This window comes from Mauremys reevesii, linkage group 6 (genome assembly GCF_016161935.1).
Source record: "Mauremys reevesii isolate NIE-2019 linkage group 6, ASM1616193v1, whole genome shotgun sequence".
Lineage (NCBI taxonomy): Eukaryota > Metazoa > Chordata > Testudines > Geoemydidae > Mauremys > Mauremys reevesii.
In genome coordinates, this window is record NC_052628.1 from 116,029,415 (window position 1) to 116,043,680 (window position 14,266).

General features: G+C 46.2%; 1 protein-coding gene across 1 annotated transcript in view; it reads right to left on the reverse strand.

Annotated features, from left to right (window-relative positions):
• PALM2AKAP2 (PALM2 and AKAP2 fusion) overlaps nucleotides 1-13,733 on the reverse strand; it is a 771,069-nt gene extending 757,336 nt beyond the window's left edge. Inside the window, exon 1 of the mRNA XM_039543348.1 lies at nucleotides 13,556-13,733. The gene's annotated coding sequence lies outside the window, so the exon portion shown is untranslated. The remainder of the gene's footprint in view (nucleotides 1-13,555) is intronic.
• Between the last annotated feature and the right edge of the window lie 533 nt (nucleotides 13,734-14,266).

Sequence of the window (14,266 nt, forward strand, 5' to 3'; positions counted from 1 at the left end):
GCCCCAGTGTGAACCAGTTGACGCGCCCTGCCTCATCCCCAGCAGTGGAGTGAGCAGCAAGAGGGGCTCCCCAGACACACACAGAAAGGGGCCAGCTCTTCTCTGGAGGGGGCTGTGGGGCTAGGCAGCTTCCTTCCTGGCCCTCATGGCTGTCTGCAGGTAGGGGTTACACATAGGTCATGTCTTCAAGATTCCCTTTGCAACTTTCAGAATGTCCACTTCTGTTCTTCCATTGCTTGACTCAGAACTAGAGATCTAGGCATGTGACTGCTGGCCCTATGCCTTAATGGGCCCTGCTCTTGACAGCTTCCGTAAGCTCCTGCTAGCATCCTGTAAACGCTATACATGCCATGCACTCCTCCTCTAGTGCCTTGACACCAAGCCAACACTCTGAGCACAGCAGGGAAGAGGGCTGGCAGCCTTTCCACACTTTGCCGGCCTGGGGTGGCAAGAGAGATTATAGCCCTGTTAGCCAGGCCCCCCATTCCTCACTGATCTTACCCCAGGCTTGCACAGAGTGTGAAATCAGTCACACACACCTGGCCCTGGCTCAATCCTTCGCCTACTGGAAATGGCAACACTCCAGAGGACTTCAGTGGGAGCAGGACCTGCAGATGTCAGACTTTTTATAGTAACCAGGATTGCTTTGATCTCTTGTTGCCATGCTCCAAAATGTACAGCGTCTCTTAGCTTTAATTCAGTATTAGCATAATAAGTTGTCTAACTCAGTTCAGATAATGCACGGTACCGGATCTGGAGAGATGGGAAGAGCTAACCCAGGAGACAAATATAATTCTGAAAACCAGAGAGACACCGTAGTGCCTGTATCTGTGGTCACAGAATGTTTCCTAGCCTGGTTTTGAGAGCACAGTTTGCTATGGATTGGTGACGCATCCACTTAATGCTGAATTCCACCACCATTTTACCCTTCACTCACAAGTGTTGCCATAGCAACATCTGTGGCTAAGAAAATTGGGAAAGCCCAGCTGTAGAGCTAGAGAATACACAATCAATAACAGGGAAATAAATCAGAAAATTAAGATGGTAGATCTGTAATAAGCAAGGGGATTCAGACGTGTCCCCTTTCACCTGTGCTGTATCACAGAGGCACTGGGGTGAGAGAAATCTCATCATAAAACGAACCAGGAATCTAAGCTAGGAGAGGCAAATTAATTTAGAGGCTGCTAGACTGAAATCCTCTCAAATTGGGTTTTGTTGCAGGGACCGTCCCCATCTGACCCTGGATTCCCCCAGGCCTTGCCTGACCTTTGAATGAGAAGGTGAGCTGGGGGAACTCCCAGTGTTTGAGTGCTTTCTTCTGGGCCCCCTTATTTTCCCTCCCCCTCTAAACAGTTGTCAACGCAGATGTATCGCTGTGCTGGAGAATTCACCGCCACAAATGCCTGTTCACGGGCTCACGCTGTAGTGCTGAGGGAGGCATCCTCCTTGGAAGAGCTGGAGAATGAAGCTTGTCTCTGTAGGCCAAGCTTCCCATCTGCAAGGCACAGCCAGAGTCTCTCAGAGTGGGCAGCTGAGCACCAATCCAACTGCTAATATAGTCAGAGATTCCCTTTGACCTCAGGCCCCAGGGATTTTCAGAGGCTTTCTGCATTGAATGGGAGCAGAGTCATGCCATTTTCAAACATTTTTGAGAATCCCACCCTTGGGCTTTCCTCCACAGCTCAGCCTTCAGCAGCACAGCACATAGCCCTTCCTCTGAGATATTAGGCTGGCCTTAATATTCGGAGGGTTGTGAGCTTCCGAAAGCACTATAGAAATAGGGTGAGATTCTGAAAGGAGACAAGAAAGAGTCTGATCCTTCTTCAGCTGGGGAGCCCTTATTTCTGCAAGTGGCTTTATTGACTTCAGCAGGTGAAGACAGATTTAGCATGTGCCAGGTAGTTGCAGAGGGTGGAGAGAACATGAACTGGTGACAAAACCTATAGCTATTCTAAACAGAAGACAAAAACCCATGCTACAGCCATGAAACATTAACCTGTACAGTACAAGTCAGGAGCATACATTTTATTATGGAAAGTGTTTTCCCACCAAACCCGTTCTATATCTTAAGGTTTTAAGCACAGCACTTCCCACCGGACCTGCCTACACTAGGCAAATGAGATGCGTCTAGCAGCCTGTCGTTAACATGCGCTAAGGAACATTCTATAACAATACCGTTTATTTAGTGTAGATAGTAGCCTTTAAAAACATGGTAGCTGGTGTTGAACAGCCTTAGGCAGGGCCGGCTCCAGGCAACAGCTCAGCAAGCAGGTGCTTGGGGCAGCCAAGAGGAAGGGGCGGCATGTCAGGCTCTTCGGCGGCAAGTCCCTCAGTCCCTCTCGGAGGGAAGGACCTGCCACCAAAGAAGAAAGCGGCACGGTGTAGCTGCTGCCAATCGCAGCTTTCCCCCCCCCCCCTCTTTTTTCCCCTGCCACTTGGAGTGGCAAAAACCCTGGAGCCAGCCCTGCCTTTAGGCCATGGCTACACCACAACTTATGTTGGCAAAACTTTTGTCACTCAGGAATGTGAAAAAAACCCACCTCCCAAGCAACATAAGTTTTGCTGGCATAGGCACTTATGTGCACAGCACTGTGTCAGTGGGAGACAGTCTCCGGCTGACATAGCTACCGCCGCTCATTGAGCTGGTTTTATTATGTTGACAGGACAGCTCTCTCCCATCAGCATAGAGCAGCTACACAAGCGATCTTACAGTGGCACAGCTGTATGTCAAGTTTCCAATATCTTAGAGAGTATCTTGCTGTGGACAGCACAAAGTCCAATAAATGCTGGATTTCCCCAATTGTCCAAACAGTTCTTCTCTCTTGCTAGGTTCAGATCCAGAGACAGTTTAATTATTCCCTTACTGGATAGTTTACAAATTAAATGCAGAGTCACAGAAGGGTTTAACTTTTTCATGTCTCCAAAAAACATCCCACGTTTTTAAGCAGGAAACAGCTATTCTGTATACATCTATTGACCTGGAGTTTAATGAAATCAGACAGACAATCTTCATAATTTGATACAGTGTGTATGCACAGATGGAGGGCAGGGGTGCTCATAATGATGTAGACATTTATTTAGGGGAGAAAAAGACGCTTGTATTTTATGACAGGAGGGTAGTACTAATATTAGAACAGAACAATTGAAAGGATCCCTTCCTTTATACAAGAGAAAAATGGAGGTGACTTGGTAAATTGAGAGGTGTTCATCTTTTTCTACTGTTTATCTCCAAACAGTATCTTACTCCCTTTGTGAATTTTGATTTCTTCCACTACAATATAGGAGTGTATGAGGCCTTATCTGGTTTTGTTTTCATTATTTCATTGATCCAAGTAAGACAGGGGTTTAGGTAACACTAAGCATAGGTTCCTTTCTTCTCCACCCTTTATACACTAGGGTCTTAAGTACTATGTCTCCAGCTGCCCTTTCTACCATCTGGCTGTATTATAATTGCATACCCACAATAGCAGCTTTATCAAATCACTCAATACTAGATTGTGAGAATTCTCACAATCTATTGCTTTTGAAGAGGATCTTTCCTTTCTTCCCCTACATTATCTTCACAAAAGCTTAGTCTGTCTCCTTAAGTAGTGAATCCAATTCTTGCCAAATTCTAGTCCCTTTCTAACAGTGCCCACTCGGACACGCCCACACTTTTACTCAGGAAGGATGCAGCGAGATACTATGCAACACATTTTGTTTTCAAGGCTGTCACACCATCCGGGATTACTTTTTCTAGAGTACAACACGCACAGCCTGGCAGGAGACAAATAACAAGCAGTTACTTCTGCTGGAAAGCTAAGCCTTTAGATCTACCTTGCTGCCTAATAAGCTGTTATTGAAGGGTCTCCCCTGTGGCAAAGTCATACTTGCTACCATTTCATCACTTTTTTCCTACAAGAGTCTGCGCCTTCTCCACATTCGGTCTCAGGTCCCCAGATGTTGCTGGTGTTAAATGTCTTTTAGGGTGGTTAACACCTCCACGCACCGTTGCTTTACTGAAACCCATCTGGGTGAGAACTGCACGAGTAGCTGCTCTCCCCCCGCTGCATACAGCTGAGAGAGAGAAACGGAACTTACAAGCCAATAAGATGGATTTCTTGTGCTTCAGAAGACCCAATAAGGTGTTAAAAATTTTATTGGACATGTGATAGGGGCAGGGTTTCATGGTATTACTGTTTTGCTCATTGAAGGAATATTTGGGCCCCACTGACAGGAACGGAACACCTACAACTGTAGTTGAACTGTGCAGGAGCTTCATGTGCTCAGTACTTCTGGAGGTTAGGTCTGAACTGGCAACCCCTCTCAGAGCGGGGGCTTTATTACCCCATTCTCAGCCCCAGAGGTTAGAGATGGGCCTCCCCTGCTGATGTCACCCAGCGGTACTTCATGCCCTCAATAATGGAGCCACCATTGGCCACCAACATGGCTGCAGCAGCAGGCCCACAGAGAAAAACATCTCACCCTGCACCAACTCCACTCCCTCAGAAGCGGGGTGAAGTCCTATTCCCCATTTAGTTTCCATTTTTATTCCCATTTCAGAGACCTTTGTGGCACTATCTAGAAACGCCTGAACCCAGAAGCACCTTCAGATGACAAGAGAATCTCAGTGTCAGATGATTTCCTTTTTTGTCTTGCTAATTCCCACTCCTTGTTTTCCTCACATGATTCACCCTTAGGGGAAAAGGGATTTTACCACACATTTACCAAGAGCTAAAGGCCCCAAGAAAGCAGCAGTCAGTTAAATCCTATTACCTAAAACCATTATGCTTTAGCTACCTAATAATGTAATGCTTATCCCTAAACATCATTACAAACGTCCCGGCAGTTCATTAGGAGGCCAGAGCAACAATGGAGATGAAGAAATAAGTCACTTCATTCTCATTTACAATACAGTTGCTATTCAGCCCTCCAGTAGCATAAAGAGGCCTTTGTGGAAAGCAAGGATCAGGCCCCATATTATGTTATGCTTTGTAGTTGGAGTTGTGTGCCTCTGCCTGCCATGGCCAGATTCAAATTACACTGGGGCCTACGTAGGGTGACCCGACCTCCCATTTTTAAAGGGACAGTCCCAGATTAAGGCCCCTCTGCAGGTGTCCTGAGTTTTTCTTAAAAAACAGGCAAATTGTTCTGTATTTTCTGTCTCCCCACCCCCAATCAGTACTGGAAGGTCCTGCTGCTGGCCAGATCCCTACTCGCCAGCCGCCCGCCCCCCAGCAGCGAGGGTGGGGTGGGTCCAGTGGCCGACAGCGGGGATGGGTGTGCAAGGCTGCTGGTGGAGTGAAACTGCAGTACATGGGGACGGTCACTCTGCATGCTGGTCCATCAGCACAGCCCCGCCGTGTGCCAACTCTCAGCCAGCAGGGCCTCGCCCCCCCATCCTGTTTCTGGCTGGCACTGGCTGCGCACTGCAAGCTACGGTGGCTGGTGAGTGTTGGCAGGCACCAGGCGGCAGCTGGTTACGTGTCGCCTCTACTGCCCACCCATCCGCCCTTTAACATGCTTCCCCTCTTGCTGTCCTCTTCCTACTTTGCCCTGCCCCATCCTCAGCCCCGCTGCTCCTCCATATCCCGCTGGTGGGGCACGTCCTGCTCCCAGTGCTGTGCGGAGAACCAGCCCCCGGTCAGAGCGCTCAGCTCGCCAACAGCCTGGCCAGCCGCCTCCTTCCTTCCCCCACCGCCTCTGGCTGGACCAGCAGCCTGGGAAAGCCCAAGACCCTCTGGCCCGGGATGCATGTGCCAAAGCCTCGCACAGCGCTGACACGGGGAGGCCTCTCTGCCCCTCAGCTAAGCTCTGGAGTGGGGGCAGGGGAAGTGATTTTGAGCCTGTTTGTGCCTTGACCCTGCAGGCTCCACAGCAGCCCCCCAGGCAGGGGCTTAGCACCCTCTCCCCCCCGGATCCTGCCCCCAGGAAGCATGGGGATGCTCCGTCTCCTAGGCATCCTCCCTTGCTGAGCCATCTCTCTGGCAGGGTTCACTGAAGCCTCCATCTGCAATCAGGTTCCCTGGATCCTGGTGCACAAAGCATACTTAAGGCTTAACTCCTTCCTGCCTATGCTGTAGCCAAAGGACAGGAGGCGGTGGGGTTAGGTCAGTGGCCAGCAGCAGCCTGGAGGTGTTAGCTGCCTTTCAACACTGTGTGGGCAAAAAGGAGCAAGCTGCTAACAGCCATGGCGGGGGGGAGAGGGGGAAAAGAGAAAGAAGAGATGAGCTCTGCAAAGACACAGGCCAGGTCATCTCCCACCCCCGGAAGCAGCTCCCATCCCATCCCTCCTACACAGTGTCAAAAGGCTGCTGCCAGCCACATCTGGTATGAACCCTGGCAGAAATCTGGGCAGGTGGGGGGACATGTGACCTTAAATGGCCCCCCATGTTGCCTCAGGAAGATGCAGTGCCAAGTACCAGGAGAGGCGGATCTGTCCCCAGGGACCCAGCCAGGCATGGAGAGCAGAAAGTGCCAGGCAGGAAGGGTCAGGTCTGTCAGTAACTCCGCCACACTGTGGGGGGAGAGGTGGGTGGGTGTGGGTGTGACCTCTCCCCATGTGAGCCCTAAAGCCTTAAAGACAAGAAGGTAAATAAAAAGAATCCAACTATGCAGTATTTCTTTTTAACAGGGGCTCAGTCAACTTGATGTTAATTTGAATAATAGAAGATTAGGGTTGGAAGGGCCCTCAGGAAGCATCTAATCCAACCCCTGCTCAAAGCAGGACCAACCCCAACTAAATCATCCCAGCCAGGGCTTTGTCAATGTTTGTACTGCATCGTTCTTATTGATTGCCATTGAACTCGCTTGAATACAAGTAATTTTACCAGGTGTCCCGTATTCAGCATAGCAAAATATGGTCACCCTAGGCCTAAGGAAACATCCCTTTTTTCAGATTAGCTATCTTATTCCCTATTGAGAGAACAAAAAGGGAAGGAGAGTACTCCCTGGTAAAGGGTTTATCACTTAAGTGATGGTCATGACCAGACGACAGGCTGCATTGGAATGGACATTGAGGGCCCAGCCCTGTGTTTGCTTCCACTCAATAGCTACTTGGAAGTGGCTTCTCTTTCAACCTTGGGTTCATTGTTTCTGGCTTTTACTGTCTTTTCTTGGGGTTATGTTTTCCTGTTTATTTCAACTCAGTACAGAAGTGACATCTGTTCTAGCATCCCTAATACATAGACATGCTTTGAGGTTTTTTTTAAACTTACAGTCCAAATGTGCAGCACACCTGAAATGTGCTATGCTGCTTCTTGATAGTGGCTTATGGTGACATACTGGGAAGGGAATCTATGCAATAGACATTAGTACAGAATTGTACTTCATGTGCTACTATGCTTCCCCTAGCGTTTTCTGAGTAACTACGCTGATACTACTCTCATGCACAAGTGTTTGGTGTCTTAGGCCCTGGATCCTTTGGAATCCAAGCTTAGTGAGTTATAAAAGAGTCTACACCTCTGCAAGACGACTGGTTTTGGGGGGGAAAGGGTCGGGGGTTGGAGATGACTGGTATTTTACAGAGTGGTAGAGAGTTTAATCAATAAAAGATGTGGGAAAACATCACCATTTTCCCCCCTCTGTTGAGCAGCTCTAGTATTTTCCTCTCCCCATTGCTTTGGGAGGGAACCCTGGCTATTCAGCCACCTGAGAACAGGGCTGGGAATCAGGAACTCAGAGTTCTAATCCCAGCTCTCACACCCACTGCCTCAGTGGCTTTGAGCAAATCAGTTAAATCATCTGTGCCTCCATTTAGAAGGCTGGGGGTAACAGTACTTTCCTCCCTCACAAGGGGTTGTAAACCTGTAAGCTCTTCAAAAGCAGCAATGGGCTGTATGTTGGTATCATGCCTGAAACAGTAGCTCAATTGACAATGTGCCATAACACCTTCTGAAGGTGCGGATCATTAGAGATATTTAATTATCTCTTGAGCAGGCAACAGCCATTTAGTATGAAGGCTATCTATACTCATTCAGCTGTGTAAACTGGAGTAGCTCTCTTGGAGCAAACCAAGCTAGAGCAGCCAATGATCTGGCCCCTGGGTGTTAAATATGGAGTTTTCCCTACATTAATTATAAAGAAGGGCAAATGCCCATTATAACTGATAATGGATAATTGCTCATGGGTCTGTATGCAACAAGCACAGCCATAAAAACCTCATAGTCCAGAGGGCCAGCAAACAATACAAGTATGTCTTGAGAGACTCAGGTGTCATGCTAATAGCTGGCTATAATTTAAGTATGTGGCTTTAGAGGAAGTGTAGTGAACAAGGTGTGTGTGTGTGTATATATATAGAGAGAGAAATCTTGAGCCTCCTCTCTCTCTCTCTCTTTCTCCAGGTATACCAAGTCTCTTCTCCAGCATAACTTTGGGGGGTGCATTCTCATCGCACAAGAGTCACTGCCAAGAATATTAACTGAAGCAGAGGCATGTAGGAGCCAATCCTTCAAGGTTCTGGACAGGTCTAGTGAGTAGGAGCAGAAGTTGCTCATCCTCTTCCAGGAACCAGCACCACATAGGCTGGGGCCATCAAGACAACAAGGGCAGCTGGTGGAAGTGTATGTTCACAAGAAGCTATTTTCAGAGTCACTTGTCTACAAAGGAGTTTTCACCTCAAAGATATCTACCTTTCTACCTGTAAAAAGAGGTGCACTTGGATCATTGCAATGACAGTGCAGAAAAGATTGAGAAAGGCACAGTGCAAGCAGACCCCATGCAGACTAATATTTGTTTTCCCCTCAAGTTTAAGGGCACAAGATAGTCAAAAAAAAAATCCCTAATCCATTTAACTTGAGACTTTTCTTTATGATTCTACTTCTGAGTTTCAGCGGCTTAGTAGCCTTTTTGTTGCTCTCCTCCTGATTAAAGCAACTCTGCTGCCTGGCTGAAGCCATATAAGCAGCCCCATCACTAAACCATAGCAAACAACTTGAATTCTGAATGTGTTGAACCAGATCTCACCTACCTTCACACGCAGGAACCTTACATAAGCCCTAAGTGAGTAGATGAATATTCCCCCTGTGTGGGGAGCTGGTATAAAGCTGGCTATGCCCACCCCACAGCAAGCAAGGAGACATATCTAGTGCCATGGGGTAGGGGAGGGGGTCTAGGTACGTCAGGACAGGACTGTACAACACAATGTGTCCTGGTGAGCCTCAGCTGGCACTTTGGTCCCTCAGGGACCATTCCAGCTGGCAATAGCCTCAGTCGCCTTAAGACTTCTGTAACTTGAATTAAGGGATGGTTCAGTCTCTGTGCATTCCTGGATCCAGTGAGATGGAAAGGTGGCTTGAGCCACTTTTGACTCCTGATGTCTGCTATGCTGAGCAACGGTTACAGGATTCAGCCTTTAATGGCTGACAAGGTGGCCAACAAAGGCGTTTGTACTGACTTGGAGTTGATTGGGTGACCTAATGGGTCTTCTTCCCCCAGCCCCCCACCACTAGAATTTCTCTGTTTTAAAACCACTATCACCAAAGCAAATGAATTTGAGCCGAGTGTGAGCAAACAATCTTGGTAAGTCAGAAAACTACTGTACACATTGTATAAAACCAGATTCTAAGAAATAGATACAAGAAGTGCAGGGATCACCACTGGACACACCATCTTTTTCAATTAAAACAGAAAAACAAAAGAGTTTTTAAATCAGCTCCTAGGAGATCAAGCATCACGAATTCACTCATTCAATTAACAGTTACTATGTAAGTGTAGTCACTTTGTGCAGGAATTGCTAATTGCAAGGATTTCTATTTAATTATGCACTTTATCACTCCTTACAAGAGGTGAGAAGCAGTGGGAGTGTGTTTCTCATCTAATGCTTTGACATGTCCCACTATTGTTCCTGTATTAACTACTTTAAGCTGTATTCCATTTGTAGAAATGAGGCAATTTCGATGTAAAGGCAATGGGTCATGCCCAGTATATTGTCTGCAGATGAGATGTTACATCTTTATGAGTGGCTTTTATATGAAGATATGTTTTGATCTTGACTGTTCACATTTGTTTATACAAGCTCTTTTTTGTTGTCTATTCCTGGGGTTTTTAACCTTTTGATTGTTTTCTGCATGTTTGAAATGCAAGATACCAGCCTTCTTATTTTTAATCCCAGAGCTTTTCCAAGATGCAAAGGGGTTGTGTTTGTTTGTTTTCAGGAAAAAAAAAAAAACATACCGTTGGAAAAAACATACCAAGATAAAAGTTATGAGTGGATAAGCACCGGTTCCAGGAGGTTACAGCAAACAAAACCAGAAAATTAGCTCATATCACCTTCCAAAAAAAATTAAAGATGGATTCCACACCCCTTCAATATCCTCACTGAGGTAAAAAGGAGGATGGTTTGGACTAGAATCAAAACCAGACACAGATTCTAAATAGGACTAAAGCAAATTCTGTTTTGGATACAGCCACCATTTGGGGGCTGAAATGTCACAAGATTAACTGTTCACCTTCTTAAGAACATCCCACCATTCTTGAAGACAGATCTCTTTCAATAAGTTCATAAATTTCTCATTTTTGGGGCCAAAACAGCAGATGAGATCTCACAGTCCAATTCAAAGCCCTTAAAGGTTAAAGGAAAGATTCCTTATTGAACCCTTAACCCAAAAACCTAGTCTTAAGTCAGGCTCAAACCTGAAATCTGTCCGTTACCCTAAACTCAATTCTGAACCAGATATGAATAGTTCTCCAAAGTCCATCAATATATCCATTGCTGAGAAAATACTAAAAAGTATTCCTGATATTTTGCTGAAGTTAATTGAACATAAAACACTAATGACATTTATTTGGAAAAAAAATGATGCAAGTAAAATTTCTTACTTAATTCAAACAGATTCTGCCAGCATATTTTACTTCTAACTTCTGTCACCAATAATTCATGCATATAGAATGAGAATACCATCCCCTACCTACATTCTATGAAAGTTGGCAGATTTTCCTCTATTATTTGGAAGTGACTAAATCTCTGAAATGCTGCACTCACATTTGAAGTGTGCCACAGTTCAGAGAGTGAAAGTTAAACTAGGTGGGAGAGGGAAAGCAGAACTGGAAATGCAAAAAGTATTATGGACACCATTGGAGACAAAAAACACTTTTGTATTTAAAAACCCCACCATATACGTAATGCTGTTAGGCCCTCATTCCACAGAGGACCTAAACACATGCTTAACTTTAAAACACAAACAGTCCCATTGACAATGTTAGGCTGCATTAAGGCATGATCTAAAGTCCACTGGAATCAGTGAAGAAAGATTCATGGACCCCAGTAGACTTCGGATCAGTTCATAAGGGCTGAGTCCTACAAAGTGCTGAGCACTATGGCCCCAGTCATGCAAAGCACTTGGGCCTGCACTGAACTTTAAGCCTAGGCTTAAGTCCTTCGCTATTACATAATGTACTTAAGCATATGCCATGAGTGATCCAGTTTTATAGGACTGGGGCCAGAGTTCAGCACCTTGAAAGACTGAACTCCTTAAAAAACTAACCCTTTCCCACCCTGTAAGAGTTCCATAAAAAATGTGCAGCCTTTGTATCATTTGAATTATGCCTCTGAATTTAGACATTACTTTCTGTAGGTTTTGACCCGAGCCTTTGTAGGAGGGATAGGAGAGATTGCTAGCCTTAAAATCTATACTTTTTAGAGTAATTTCCATGGAATCCTACTACATTTCCATAGAGAACTATTGGCTTTATCCCTCTGAAGTTCTATAGGGCTTCTCCTCAAGGGACAGCCAAGTTCACCTTTACTCACAGTGGTGTAAACCCAGAGGCGATCCACTAGCTTCATTGAAATTGTGTCTTTTCATGGGTGTCACCAAATGCAGAAAATGTCCTAGTGTTTTGATTTTGTTTCCCCTTTTGGCAGACAGGTTTCCCTTTCTTCCTCACCTGTGCACAATGCACCATGTTATACAGAGCTGAAAAAAAAAAAAAAACCCAATCCTATCTACTAGAATCCAGAAAAATATTCTTCAAAATGAGGAATATGATGGATTATAATAGGTTATTAACCACAGTGGGAGTGGTCCCTGTTAGCTTGATGTTTTCTTTAAAAGAAAAAATAATTAGAACACGTAACTAAGACTTCCATTGACTGGTCACCAACTCATAATATGCAGGCAATCGTAAGAGTAGCTCAGAGGTGCTGGAACAGTTTTTCTAGTGGGGGTGCTGAGAGTCATTGAACCAAACTGTAAACCCTGCATTTGATGGAAACCACTTCAAGCCAGGGGGTGCTGCAGCACCCCCACACCCCTAGTTCCAGCACCTATGGAGCAGATTGTTTGAGGATGAGATGCATATATCCGTATACCTACTTCATAACTGGATATGAAGCAGTATCATTACCGAAGCACAGAAGTGACTCTATAGCCAAGACCACATCCAGATTTGCTATAATCAATTCTGTTTTCTAACCTCTAACACTTTCTTTGGGCATCCACTTTTTCTGTGAATTAGAAAGTTTGAAACGGGTTAAGAGGAGAGGATTTGGGGATAGGTCACTGAAGTGGAAGTCAGAGCTGGGTTTTGTACCTGGTCTTGCCATTGACTCCTTTTCCATCCTTTTCTGTCTTAGCTATTTGGACTATAAACTTTCCCTAGCAGGGATATTTTGTGTGTGTTTGCACAGCACCTAGCACAATGCATCCTGAGTCTCATTTGGAATCTGTACATGCTACAGTACAATAAATACAAGCATTTAGGAGAGTAACATACAACAAAGTTAAGATTTGCCTGCATTGTCAAAATATACCAATTCAAAATAATGGCAACACGTCATTAAATGTTAATCCACCTTTTGTCATTTTGTCAGCACAGAGATGGTTTTGAACCTCTAGATATCACATTTATACAGCTCTGTAGATACTTGTGCATCAGGTACTTATGATAAGAACATTTGAAAACATAAGGTTATTAATTCTTTGTTACAAACAGAATCTGCGCTACTTAAAGAGTAGCGCTATCGGTGGAAGGGTCATTGATCATTTTTCCCTAGCATTGATAGTGTCACAAAACACACCTTACCTCCCTAGGCTTCACACTTGCACTTGCCTCAGTTTCCCCACTCTGGTCAGCTTGCTGTCTGCTAGCAGGGTCTGTTTCAATGAGGTGACTTCACTAAGTCACAAGAGTCCACTATAACAGAGGTCCGGCAACTTTACTTTGGGTCTTCAGTAGCAGGCTCGCTACCTCTTCTGCTGTTTGTATCATGGGAGTTTCCCATCACTTTCCCACTACTGCCCACCCCAAGATCCCAAAAGTCATGAACCAGCCCCTGACCTATGACTTTTAAGCTACTTCTTGTCATTTTCAGAAGTTTAATTGTGCTCTTTTTAATTTGCCATCTGGTCTCCAAGCCTGTTGTGTGCACTTACTTCACATTTTCAAGCTTTTCCCCCTCAACAATGGGGGCTAGAAACTTTTTTTTAAATGACAGCTGAGAGTCTCATTCAATCTCACATGAAGAATTAAGCACTAAAAATCACAGGACAACAACAAGCCCACCAGAGTTAGCAGCACTGACACCCTCTATCCTAAGGACCCCTCATATCCTTCAGCTCCCTGGATAACTTCATACCTCAGCCTGTCTCATACCCCTTCCCAGGCTCACAATGCATCCATGTTTCTGCCCACTGCAGAGAGTCTCCAGCACTTCCTGCCACCAGCTGCCTACCTGTAAAAGAATACCTACAGGAAGGCTTTTTCTGACCCCAAACTTCCTACCAAAGCCCACCAGCTAGCTCCCTGCAGCTCTCTTCACCTCAGCTGAGGTGCATATAGCTTTGAGGCAGATAGAAGGGAGCCTAACAAGGCACAGGTGAGCAGAGGCCACACACAACTGTTGATGGGGGAAGGCATACGACTGCCCCACCCATTGCCTACAGATCTAGAACAGAAATTTTCAAACTGCGGGGCATGCTGCCCCTGGGGGGCAGGGCAGAGGAGCATTTGCAGGCCCTGGCTTACTTTAGAAGCTGCTACTGCTGCTAAACAGCAGGCAGGGTAAGCCCCATTACTGTGTGAGGGGAGCAGTTTCCCCAGGGCAGAGCTGTGCTTTAGGAGTGGGGGAGCAGCCTCTGCCCTGGAAACAGGTCTGGAGCATTCACCCCAGGAGAGTCTGCAAACCAGGCCAGGGCCGCCCAGAGGATTCCGGGGGCCTGGGGTCTTCGGCGGCGGGGGGGGCCCTTCCGTTCTGGGACCTGCTGCCGAAGTGCCCCGAAGACCCGCGGCAGGGGCCCCCCCGCCGGCGAATTACCGCCGAAGCGGGACCCACCGCCAAAGTGCAGCC